Source organism: Zingiber officinale, chromosome 3B (assembly GCF_018446385.1).
Source record: "Zingiber officinale cultivar Zhangliang chromosome 3B, Zo_v1.1, whole genome shotgun sequence".
Classification (NCBI taxonomy): domain Eukaryota; kingdom Viridiplantae; phylum Streptophyta; class Magnoliopsida; order Zingiberales; family Zingiberaceae; genus Zingiber; species Zingiber officinale.
In genome coordinates, this window is record NC_055991.1 from 51,948,770 (window position 1) to 51,961,104 (window position 12,335).

The window sequence follows — 12,335 nt, forward strand, 5'->3', positions numbered from 1 at the left end:
TTAATGCTATGATGAAGTTGAGATTGTAATTGAGTTTATTCCGCACTTGTAGCTTGGTATGTCTTATCGTTGGAGTTCTATTCGTTTACTATTCCTAGAATAGTTTCCTTTTAGTTATTGTGACATTATTACTGCGTGGTTGTGAAGTATTTATACCAGCCGCATGTGGCTGATGGTTTATTATTTGTTTGTATTGCTGATTTGGTCACCGGTACAGGGGAGATTCTGCCGAAATTTTTCGGTAGGGATTTCTCATAGTTAAGTAGCGTACCGGTTAAGTAGAGTTAGTAGTTAAGTAACGGTCGCCCTTAGAGAGTAGTAGTAGTAGTGAGAAGGGTGGTCTTTACATATATAAACTTGACATTATATCTTAAACCATGTATTATGTGCAAGCAACTAGAATAGCTGACAGCAACAACAGAAGAAGGAATCATAGAGGAAGTCATGTACCTTATGTCTCAATATTACAGCAGCAACACTCAAGTAAAATCTCAAATCTTGCGGATGTGCATTTTGCATAAAAATCACAAAGCAGTATACAAAACTAGTTTCAATATTACTTTTTTTCTATAAAAAAGTAAGAACAAACTAATCCATTAAACTATCTAAACTGTTAATCACTTTATGCAGTTTAGAATATGATTTTCTAAACTGATAATCAATACCATCTAAACTTATAATCACTACAAATTTAACTGATAATCTTCACAAAAATGTTAGTCCTACAAAAATGTGTTTAACAACAAATGATATATATGTTTAAACTGTTAGAATGTATACTAAAAGTCTAGCTTTTGGTATAAACATTTATCTAGAAATAAGAATCACATTGGTCAAATGTCTACATTTATGATAAATGTAGTTGCTCAATTAATTTATATTGTGGATAACATGGTGTGTGGTGTCACACATAGAAGATCATGTTATCGGTTCCTTATAAATTATAAACAGTAGCTCACGACCAAGATGGAAAGGAACAAACCATTGGAAGGTCATAGTGTAATTAGGTGTTAGTTTATCTTAACTATATAATTACACTAGTACACTTAGAGTGTATTGAGTAGGACCATTTGAGGTCGTTCCTTTTTATACTGACTTTATGAAGGAACAAAAACATCAGTTATTATGGAAGTGTGTGCTCTTAATCCTAATATAATAACAAGCACATATATTTAATATTTATTTCTTTAATTTATCAATGGGTGAGATTTAGTTCGATAAATCAATAAGCCCGATAAGTTGGGAAATGATATCACTTATAGTGTGTGTTGTTGATTATAGAAGGAAACTGTGTCCTAGTGATCTAGGTTGAGAATGTCCCCAAGGAGCTCATAAGGATTGTCATGTTAAACCCTGCAGGTGGATTTAGTCCGACATGACGATGAAGTTGAGTGGTACTACTCTTGGAGCTAGATATTAATTAAGTGAGTTGTCAGTAACTTATTTAATTAGTGGACATTTGTTATCTTAAACACAGGGAGACTAACACACTCATAATAAAAATGAGCCCAAAATGTAATTTGGGATTGGTGTGGTAGTTCAATAATAATTCTCTAGTGGAATGAATTATTATTGATAAAATTAAGTTGTGTGTTCGGGGCGAACACGGGATGCTTAATTTTTTCGGGAGACCAAAACCAATTCCTCCTCTCGGTCCCTATCGTAGCCTCTTAATTATAGAGTACTATACCCACCTATACCCACCTTCTTACCCATCCCATAGGGGCCGGCCAAGCTAGCTTGGAGACCAAGTTAGGGCCGGCCAAAGTTTGGTTCATGGGTGCTTCAAGGTGGCCGGCCCTAGCTTGGGTTCAAGCTTGGTGTGGCCGGCCCAAATTAAAATAAAAGGATTTTTATTTTTTAAAATTTTTCTTATGTGGATAATATGATTTAAAAGAGAGTTTAAAAATTTAAATCTTTCCTTTTATAAGATTCTACAAAAGATTAAGAGAAGAGCTAATTCTCTTCCCTTATTTGTAGATTAAAAGGTTGATTTTAATTTTGGTAAAAACTTTCCTATTAATCATGTTTATTATTTAAAAGAAAGTTTAAAAATTAAAAATTCTCTTTTTTTAGTTTCTACAAAAGATTAAGAAAAGATTTAATATCTTTCCTTATTTGTAGATTAAAAGAGATTTTAATTTTTAGAGATAACTTTATTTTTATCCACATGTTAAAAGAAAGATTTTAATTTATAAAATTTCCTTTTTATTAACCAATCGTGAAGGGAAAAATTATTGGAGAAATTTTTTATAAATTTCCGGAAGCAAATAAGGAAGTTTTAATTTGTGTTTAAAATTTTATTTGCTTGAAAATTTTATGGTGTGGCCGGCCATTGTAAATTGAAAAGAAAAATTGTTTTTAATTAAATAAATTTTTCTTTTCAATGGAAAAAGAATTAAGGAAGTTTTTATTAAATTTTTCTTATTTGCCAAGACCAAGGATTATAAAAGAGGGGGTAGAGAAGGCTTCATAGCGAACAACTCTATTCTATTTTCTCCCTCTTTTTCTTCCATGGTGTGGCCGGTCATCCTCTCCTCCTCTCTTCTCTTTGATGGCCGAACCTCATCCTTCTTGTGGAGATTCATATGGTGGCCGGATCAAGTTTAGAGAAGAAGAATAAGATGGAGAGAAAGAAAGTTTTGTTTCTAGCATCCCTTGGAGCATGGTGGTGGTGGCCGAACCTCTTCATCCTAGGAGAAGTTTTGATGGCCAAAACTCGTAAGGAAGAAGAAGGTGCTTGGTGGTTCTCATCTCGGAAGATCGTTGCACACACAACGTCCGAGGTTAGAAGAGGAATACGGTAGAAGATCAAGAGGTCTTTCTAAAAGGTATAACTAGTATTTTTCCTTTCCGCATCATACTAGTTATTTTTGGAAATAATACCAAATACAAGAGGCATGCGATTCTAGTATTTCGAATTTATTTTCGATGTTGTGTTTTTTTGTTTTTTTCTTTTCCTTGTGATTTGATTGTTCTTTTCGGTTGACCTAAAGTTATTTAAGGAAATTAAATATTAACTTTCCTTAAAAGGCTTTGTCTAGTCGGTGGTGGTTGTTCCCATATCCAAGAAGGCCATGTGCCTCGCCACGTCAGTACTGGAAGCCAATTTTGGAAACTAATATTTAATGAAATTAATAACTTAGGTGATTTGGATCGAACGTGTTATGTTCCGCAGGAGATCCGAGTCCAAACCTAATGTAGCGCCCGAGAATTCTCAAAACTATTTTGGAAATATTCTATGATTTTTCTGGAATTTTCGGATATTTTTATGGAATTTTTAGAGTAGCGAAGGTAGCAAAAACAAATAGAACCGTAAAATTGCCTACACGGGAATTGAACCCGAGACCTGTAATGACACGCCTCCTACTGACTAGGCTGCGAGGCCGGTCGCTACAGTTATGCTGTGCTGGACTATTAATGTGGAATGAAAACTGGCTAATTTAAAATTTTACTGAACTAAATGCTGTAAAGTTTAACTTAGTGTTCTGGGTGTACCTAGGAGTTGTACACATGTTAGGGAAGGTGTTTACAACTGATAATAAACTTCGGATCGATCCACAGACCGATCTACTGATACTGGCACGGTAGGAAACTCCGGATCGTTCAACCGACCGATCCATAAACTACACTGCAATCATAGCCGGATCGGCTCGCCGACCGATCCACCGTCCTCGATCGGTCAATGACATCGATCGTGGCTTATCGATCACCACGACCGATCGCGAGCCATTTTTCGCGACGGCTCACGATCTATCCACGGATCGATCGGGAACGAACAAAGCTTCGTCAGAAACGTGTCCCGATCGGTTTATCGACCGATCAGAGCGCTCCTGGATCGATCGGAGACCGATCGGTCTGCGACCGATCGTGGTTTCGATTTCGTATCAGGCCCCTGATATCAGCACTGATGCATGCCAAAGTCATTATACAACACTATAAAAGCTAAGAGGAATATTCTACTAGGTAATGGTTAACATACTAAACATGATTAAGGCATAGAATACTAATTCATGGCATGTAAACATATGGAAACCAAAACTAACAAGGTTTTTAAACTGTTCTCTCGCTAACTAACAGAAACATAAGATAACGCTTGCTATAAGTACTAATGCATACTGAACACGTTCTAATGCATAATAAAAATAAAACTAGATCCCTAGGATCTTTATTCCAGTTCCTTCCACACACATCTTGATCTGCATTGACCTCCAGCCTCCACTGCTAGTCCATTTTCCTTTTACCTGTATCTACAGTATAAGGAAAATAGTATCTGTAAGCTAAAAAGCTTAGTAAGAAACCATCTACCTCACTAAAACATGCATACGATGCAAATATGATTTTAAATCATGCCGTTTGAAAGGATATGCTAAGTATACTGAATAAACTAAACATGGCATGGCATATAAGCATACAATCATGGCATCATCTAATCATATGATTCAATGAAGATCAATGAACTGAACATATAATAGGCTAAACTGTAGCTAAACTGATACTGAATTTCAACTCAACTAACATAACTAATTTGAGCTTTGAAAACTAATTCATAATAAGTGAAAATACATAATCATGCTGTTTGGGCCCGGCAACTGTACTTGCTGTGCGCGCATCCCTAACTAGACCTGAGTTTGCAAGTCCCGAATTTAGTAAGGTTAACTAGGTTATCTAAACCTAGGGATGATTATGGGAGCCCAACCCAATGGATATCTAATCCAGTACAGTGCCACTGAAAAGTAAAATACTGAAATAGCTAATACTATTTTGCTGAATCTAGGTTATCTGAACCTAAAACTAGGTTGTCTGAACCTAGAGAGGCGACTGTGGGAGCCCACCCATTTGGACATCTAGTCTCGTAAAAGCTGAAATAAAAACTGATCATGCTAATTAACATGTTCTATGGCATTTAACTAAATGCCCACTGTATCATAAGGCTGTGATAGGCATTTTATCGAGCATTTGGCGCTCTCTAACTCTCCTCTCGATCCGGGAGACCACCTCTAGGCACCCAGCAGCGTCTAAACCCTTATCTACAGAGGATACACGTGCTCAGCCCATCTAGAGATGCTCACTAATCCCTAAATCTGTGAGAAGAGTTAAAATACACACTATATGCTGACAAAATTCAGTAAACTAATCTAATGCATAAAAGAAAACACGCGAGAGCTACTTATACTGCAGGTGAGGGGTTTCTTACCTTGTGTGCTAGATTTCTTACAAATCTAATCGCTAGAAATTCCGATGGAGACGACTTCTCGATGATTCGTTCGCATCCACGTGCTCTACTCACGGAGGGAAACGTCCTTGTGCTGAAATCGTCGCCGGAAAGTGACCTTGGGACCCTAGGGATGGAACCCTAGTTCTTCCCTTGTTGTGGCGCCGAGAGAAGGAGAGGGAAGAGGGGTTGGTGTCGGCGTGAGGGTTTGGAGAGGGGTTGCCGAACCAAGTTCTAAAAATAAACCAAACCCCAACTTAAATTTCCTATTTATACTAAGTAATTAATTCGGCCAAACCAATTATAAATATAATTGATTCCCTTTCCTTTCAACACGGCCCTGCTGGGTTCACCGGTTACTAAGGCTAACTAAAGGTTTAGCGGACCCGAGAGGTCCCGGGTTCGATTCCCGCTTAAGCCATTTTACTTTTCTAATAATTTTTGCTACTTCCGCTACTCGGAAAATTCCGGAAAAATATCTAATAATTCCAGAAAAATCATAGAATATTCCTAAAATAGTTTTGAGAATTTTCGGGCGTTACAAGACCTATTGGGTTCTATGACTTATGGTGAATCTTAGTAACCAGGTGAACCCAGTAGAGCCGTGCTGAAAGGAAAGGGAAACAATTAAATTTATATTCAAGTTGGGCCGGAATTAGATCACTTAATATAAATAAGAAATAATTAAGTGAAGGGTTATTTGGATCATGATTTTTCCTCTCCTCAAAACCTCATCGCCGCCCACCTCCCTTTTCTTCCTCTCTCGGCGCCAACCACAAGAAGGAAACCTAGGGTTCCTTTCCTAGGGCTTCAAGGACACCTTCCGGCGATGACTCCGACACGAGGATGCTTCTCTCCGTGAGAGGAACGCGTAGACGCAAGAGAATCGTCGAGAAGATCGTCTCCACCGGAAAACTAGCGACTAGATTTGTAAGGAAACTAGCGCATGAGGTAAGAAACCCCTCGCCTGCAGTATAAGTAGCTTTTCGAATGATTGTATGCTTTTAATTTAGGGATATGCAGTTTTCCGACACAAGGGATGCGAACTAGCGCATACCAAGTGTTCGATCAATTAATAGCACAGTTAAAATGCAACTTAGGCATTTTAGTAGCCTAGATAAATGCAATAGAAGCATTTTATAGCTTATTTAGTCTTGCTCCATCTTTTACAGGACTAGATGTCCAATGGGTGGGCTCCCACAGTCGCCTCTAGGTTTAGATAACCTAGTTCTGGGTTTAGACAACTTAGTAAAAGCAAGACAAGAATTTATTAGCTTATGTTCAGTATTTTACTTTCTTAGTGGCACTGTACTGGATTAGATATCCATTGGGTTGGACTCCCATAGTCGTCCCTAGGTTCAGCTAACCTAGTAACCCTACTAAATTCGGCACATGCAAACCCGAGTCTAGTTAGGGATGCGCGCACAGCAAAGTACAGTTGCCAGGACCAAACAGCAGCTTGATTATTATTTTAATCTACTTATGAATATAGTTTTCAAACATCACAAATTAGTCATGTGAGTTCAGTTCAGCTTTAGCATCAGATTAGTATTAACTTAGCTCAGTTTTATATCAGTTTAGTTTTCTGTTGATACAACATGATAGTTTATGATTAGTTCTATTGCTATGATCAGTTTTATTTCTATGTGTTGTATGCCATGCCATGTTTAGCATATTCAGTATGTTCTTTTCAAATGGCATGTTTTCAAAGCATGATTTGCATCGATTGCATGTTTTAGTGAGGTAGATGGTTTCTTACTAAGCTCTCAAGCTTACAGATACTTTTTCCTTATACTGCAGATAAGGGTAAAGGAAAGATGGACTAGCGGAGGCTGGAGGGCAATGCGATGAAGATGTGTGTGGATGGAACTTGGAATAGAGATCTTAGGGAGTTTCAGCAAACTTATTTTAAGCGTTAGAACCTTTTAGCATTTTATTGTTTTGCACCTTAGTATGTTAATTGCTATGAATTAGTTAGTCATGCACCCTATCATGCTTAAAATACTATTTGTGTGATGTTAGAATGTTTTATATTTAGTTTAGAATTGATATGGGAAGTTTTGGCACGAACAAGTGCTGAAATCATACATCTGGTACGAAATCAGAAACCCCAATCGATTGGCTGATCGATTGGAGGCTTCTCAATCGATTGAGAAGTTCGTACCGTGAACAGTAGGCCTCTGGATCGATCAGCCGATCGATCCAACAAATTCTGTCGCGAACAGAAGGCTCTGGGATCGATCACTAGATCGATTGGCCAGTTTGGATCGATCAGGCGATCGATCCAGAATATTGGCCGAGCACAGTAGCGTGCTGGATCGATCACTGGATCGATCCAACCTAAGCCCCATATACAGTAGCCACCTGGATCGATCCACAGATCGATCCGGCCATTCCAATTGATCCGTGGGTCGATTGGGAGGCCTGATATCAGCAAGAAACTCTTAGTTAAGTTCCTTGACATTTGGGGAATGTAATATATGTCATGAATAGTTTAGATTACACCCTTTAGCACATGTAGAACCAAGAAATGATAATAGTTTAGCAAAATTTTAATTAGCACAGCTTCCGCATCTAGATTTAGTAACGGTCAGGGAATAGTTAGCACAGATTAATGTAACGATCGGCCTCACAGCCTAGTCAGTAGAAGGCGGGTGGTTACACCTAAAAGAACAAATAGATTAAACTTTGGATCAAACGTGTTAAGTTCCGCAGGCGATCCAAGTCTAATTTAAAAGAACACATGGTAGCTAGGAAAAAGTTCAGACCTTTGTACAAAATTTTTGTACAGTGGAACCATTAGATTTTCCGAGTAGCAACCAACAATTGGTATCAGAGCTAGGGTTTTGCCTCTGTGTATTTAGTATTAGTTTAATTATGCACATGTCATACATAATTTAGGTAGGTTAATAGTAGGATGTGCTAACTTTATGGATGCAGGATCCAACTATTATGCCTTATAGTTATTATGTGTGTGATTGGACCCTTGGATATGTCAAGGGCATTTTATTCTGTATGCATGATTGCATTATAAAATACAGCAGGAGCTGTATTTAGTTTTATTAGGATTTTATTTTTTGATCTAGTTACATATACATTCCTTTTATGGAATATAGGATCGATGGATGTAAATTTTATTTTATGTTCGATCTAGTTTACATGTACATTCCTTCGAGGATTATATAGGATCGAAAAATGTAAAATTCTATTTATGTCGCGGATCGAATCTTGCAAGGCATGGAACCTTTTGAGGACCAGAGGCGCAGTGGAACAAGGAGCAAGATGGATGCGACAACTAGACCCGGTGGCGGTGGCCAAAGATGGCAGCAACTAGGGTTGGCGACACACGGAGGACAGCAATAGATAAAAGCCATAATAGTTGAAAAATAATTTTTCTATTTATTGCTTTTTATGCTGTGTTGTGTGTGCTTGTTAGTATGCATGCTAAGTAGGCTAGCATAGTCAAAATTCCTCACTTTAAATAACTAAGTGGGAGAGGGATTTATTTTTAAATAAATTCCACGGTCTCCATTACTGGTTTATAAGTGATGCAACAAGCTTGCTCGTTAGCTCTGAGTGCCTTCCTCTATATCGGATGAGCTTGTTTGCGGATCACTAGCTTAAACTTCCATTTTGGATGACTATAGGAAGTTAATTAAGAGCGTGTGATCTCCCCCATCGGAAGGGACAAAATCTTATTAACAGACTTATTGTCAAGTAATGGTATACACTTAGGCACGTCTAATAGTATCCTCCCCATCGGAGTCACTGCTATTATTTGTGTGACCGAAGAAAACCAACTATTGATTTGTCAAATAAATAAGTTGACAAGATAATAAAATTCAAAACCCCTCTTACAAATGTTTGATTTTGTATACGTCCACACTATCGTGGCATACAAAATTCACGGTGTTTGAGATAATTTTATTTGTCATAAAGATTTATTGATAAGATAATTAATGGGTAAACCCCTCCTCTTACAAATGTTTAATTTTGTATACGTCCACACTATCGTGGCATGCAAAATTCACGGTGTTTAAGGTGTTGGAGAATTTAAATAATATTGTTTGAGGAATCAATGTTATTTTAAATTCAAAAGTTTTGACCAAATATTTGATCAAAGAAAGATCAACTATTAATTTTATTCGTCCTAAAGTAAAGTTGACGAGATAATAAAATTAATTGATAAAATCTCTTCTTTGATTTTGTATACGTCCACACTATCGTGGCATACAAAATTCATGGGGATTTTAAGGAATTGATCTTGACCAAATATTTTTGTGATTCTTAGGATTTAAAATGTTTGTCAATTCCCTAGCTGTTATACTATAGAAAAGGCTTAGTGGTCCTTATTGTAAAAATTGTAAATAGGACTTGGACATTAAGGTAGTCTGTCTTTTTAGAACTAAAGAGCAATACAGGTGTATTCATTAGTTGAAACATGTTTAGTGGTGTTATCTACCAGTACCTGGAGTGTAGATACAGATGCCATTAATCATGTTCGCAATTCATTGCAGGGTTCCAGGAAACCCGACAACTAAATGAAAATAAAAACACCGTCCATATGGGCACTGCTATAAAAGTGACAGCTGTTGCAGTGGGAGATGTTTATCCTTTAATAGGAATAAAATATGGATTATTAGAAATTGTCTTTACGTACTAAGTTTAGAAAGAACCTGATTTCAGTTTCTAAACTATTATAGAATAGATATTGTGTCTATTTTGATAAAAAAAAAAGTTATCAAGAAAAATAGAGAAGTTATCTATTCTGGTATGTTGGTTGACAATTTATAATCCAATAACTCCCACGATGCAATAAATGGAAATTATAACACATCTTCTAATTTTAAGAGAAAGCAACCTTCGGAAATGAACCAATTATATCTTTGGCATCTAAGGCTAGGTTATATTAACTTGAGTAGGATTCATTGGTAGCTGATGAACTTTTGGGTTCATTGGTAGTGGAAATCTTTCCAACCTGCGAGTCTTACTTGGAAGGAAAAATAACCAAGAAGCTTTTAAGTCTAAGAGGTATGGAGCCAAAGATATGTTGGAATTGTTTCAATCTGATTTGTGTGATCCTATGACTATCCAGACAAGTGGTAGTATCGAATATTTCATCTATTTTATAGACAACTATTCAAGATACAAATACATTTACTTAATGTGCCGCAAGACTAAGTGTTTTGATTAGTTCAAAGAGTACAAGGCTGATACGGAGAAACGCCAAAGTAAAAGTATCAAGATACTACGGTGAGTTCGTAGTGGCAAGTACCTCTTGGGAGAATTTAGGAGTCACTTATCAGAAGTAGGGATTCAATCCCAACTAACTGCACCTGGTACACCCCAACAGAATGGTGTAGAAAAAGGAAGGTATAGGACTCTTATGGAAATAAGTAGATTGATGATAAGTTATTACCAAATTCATTTTAAGGATATACTCTTGAAACGGAAGTGAATATAATACCTTCCAAAGTCAGAACTCTCTACTCATATAGAATTGCTGAATAAGCATAAGCCTATTTTGAAGCATATTCGAATTCGGGTAGTCCAGCACATATGCTGAAGAGAGATAATGATAAGTTGACAGGAATTCACTTGTTTGTGGGTTATCCTAGAGAAATGAAAGTAGGATTATAGTCTTAAAAATCAGAAGGTCATTGTTAGCATCAATGACCGATTTTTAGAAAAGGACTATGTAATAAATCACGTGCCCATAAGGAAATAATAAAGGACATGTCTAACCTAGTACCAACTGTACAAGATGAAATATCACAAGAAACTGCAACACGTATCACAAATGATACACAATTGCAGAAAGTGCCTCGTCGTAGTGGGAGTGTTGTTAGGCAACATAAAAAGATTCATGTTTTGGGAGAGTTTTTGGACTCGATCCCTGTAGGACATGAACCTAATCTCCGGACATATGACGAAGCACTCCAAGATAAAGATGCAGCTGTAACGACCACCCTTCTTACTACTACTACACTCTAAGGATGACCGTTACTTGACTACTAACTCTACTTAACCGGTATGATTAAAAAAAAATCTCTAGGAAAACCCTACCGAAAAATTTCGGCAGAGTCTCCCTTGTACCGGTGACCAAATCAACAATACAAATAATATATACTCAGCCACAGGCGGCTGGAACATATAATCACTCAACCACGCAGTATAATAACTCAATAAGAAGAATGAAACTACTCTAGCAATAGTAAACAGATAATACTCCAACAATAAAACATAACAAAGTGCGGAATAGACTCAATTACAATCTCAACTTCATCATAGCATTAAGGAGAAAAGAAAAGGAAACTCTAATCAGGTAAGTTTTAACAACTCCTTAGCAAACTTATGATCTCTCCATAGTCCAGCCATCACACACCTTCATCACCACCACCTTGTCGCCTTCCTTTCATACCTTAGCTTTTCCTTTATCTGCAGTAGGAGGAAATGCAGTCTATAAGCATAAAGCTTAGTGAGCGCTATCTACTCACAAAAACTCGATATGCATGTATACAAATAAAACCATGCTAAAACTGAATGCTAACATGTAAAGCTATTCATGCTCATAAATAGCAAAGAAATCAACTAACAGAAAAGCTAACATGTATAACTACTCATGCTCATAAATAGCAAAGAAATCAACTAACTGAAAAGCTAACATGTATAGCTACTCATGCTCATAAATAGCACAGAAATCAACTAACTGAAAAGCTAAACATGTATAGCTACTCATGCTCATAAACCAATAAAGGAAGCATTCTAACTGAAATACTAAACATGTAAAGCTACTAAACATGTAAAGCTAAACATGCTCATCAACTAGCAAATAAATAACATGTAAGAAACTAAACATGTAAAAGCTGCTTAGCATAAAAGAAAGCTAAACTGGCTGATCATTAAAACAAAGTGAAACTTACTTCATTTACTCTAAATTTATTCTTTTATTTCACTTGTTTAAAATTTATACTTTAATACTTGAAAATAATAATCAACTTCTCTTGGGCCCGGCATTGTACCACTTTGCGCGCATTCTTAATAAGAATCGAGGTAGCTAATCCCGAAACTACTAAGATACTTCTAGGCCTTGTGCCTAGGGGCAACTTGGAGCCCATCC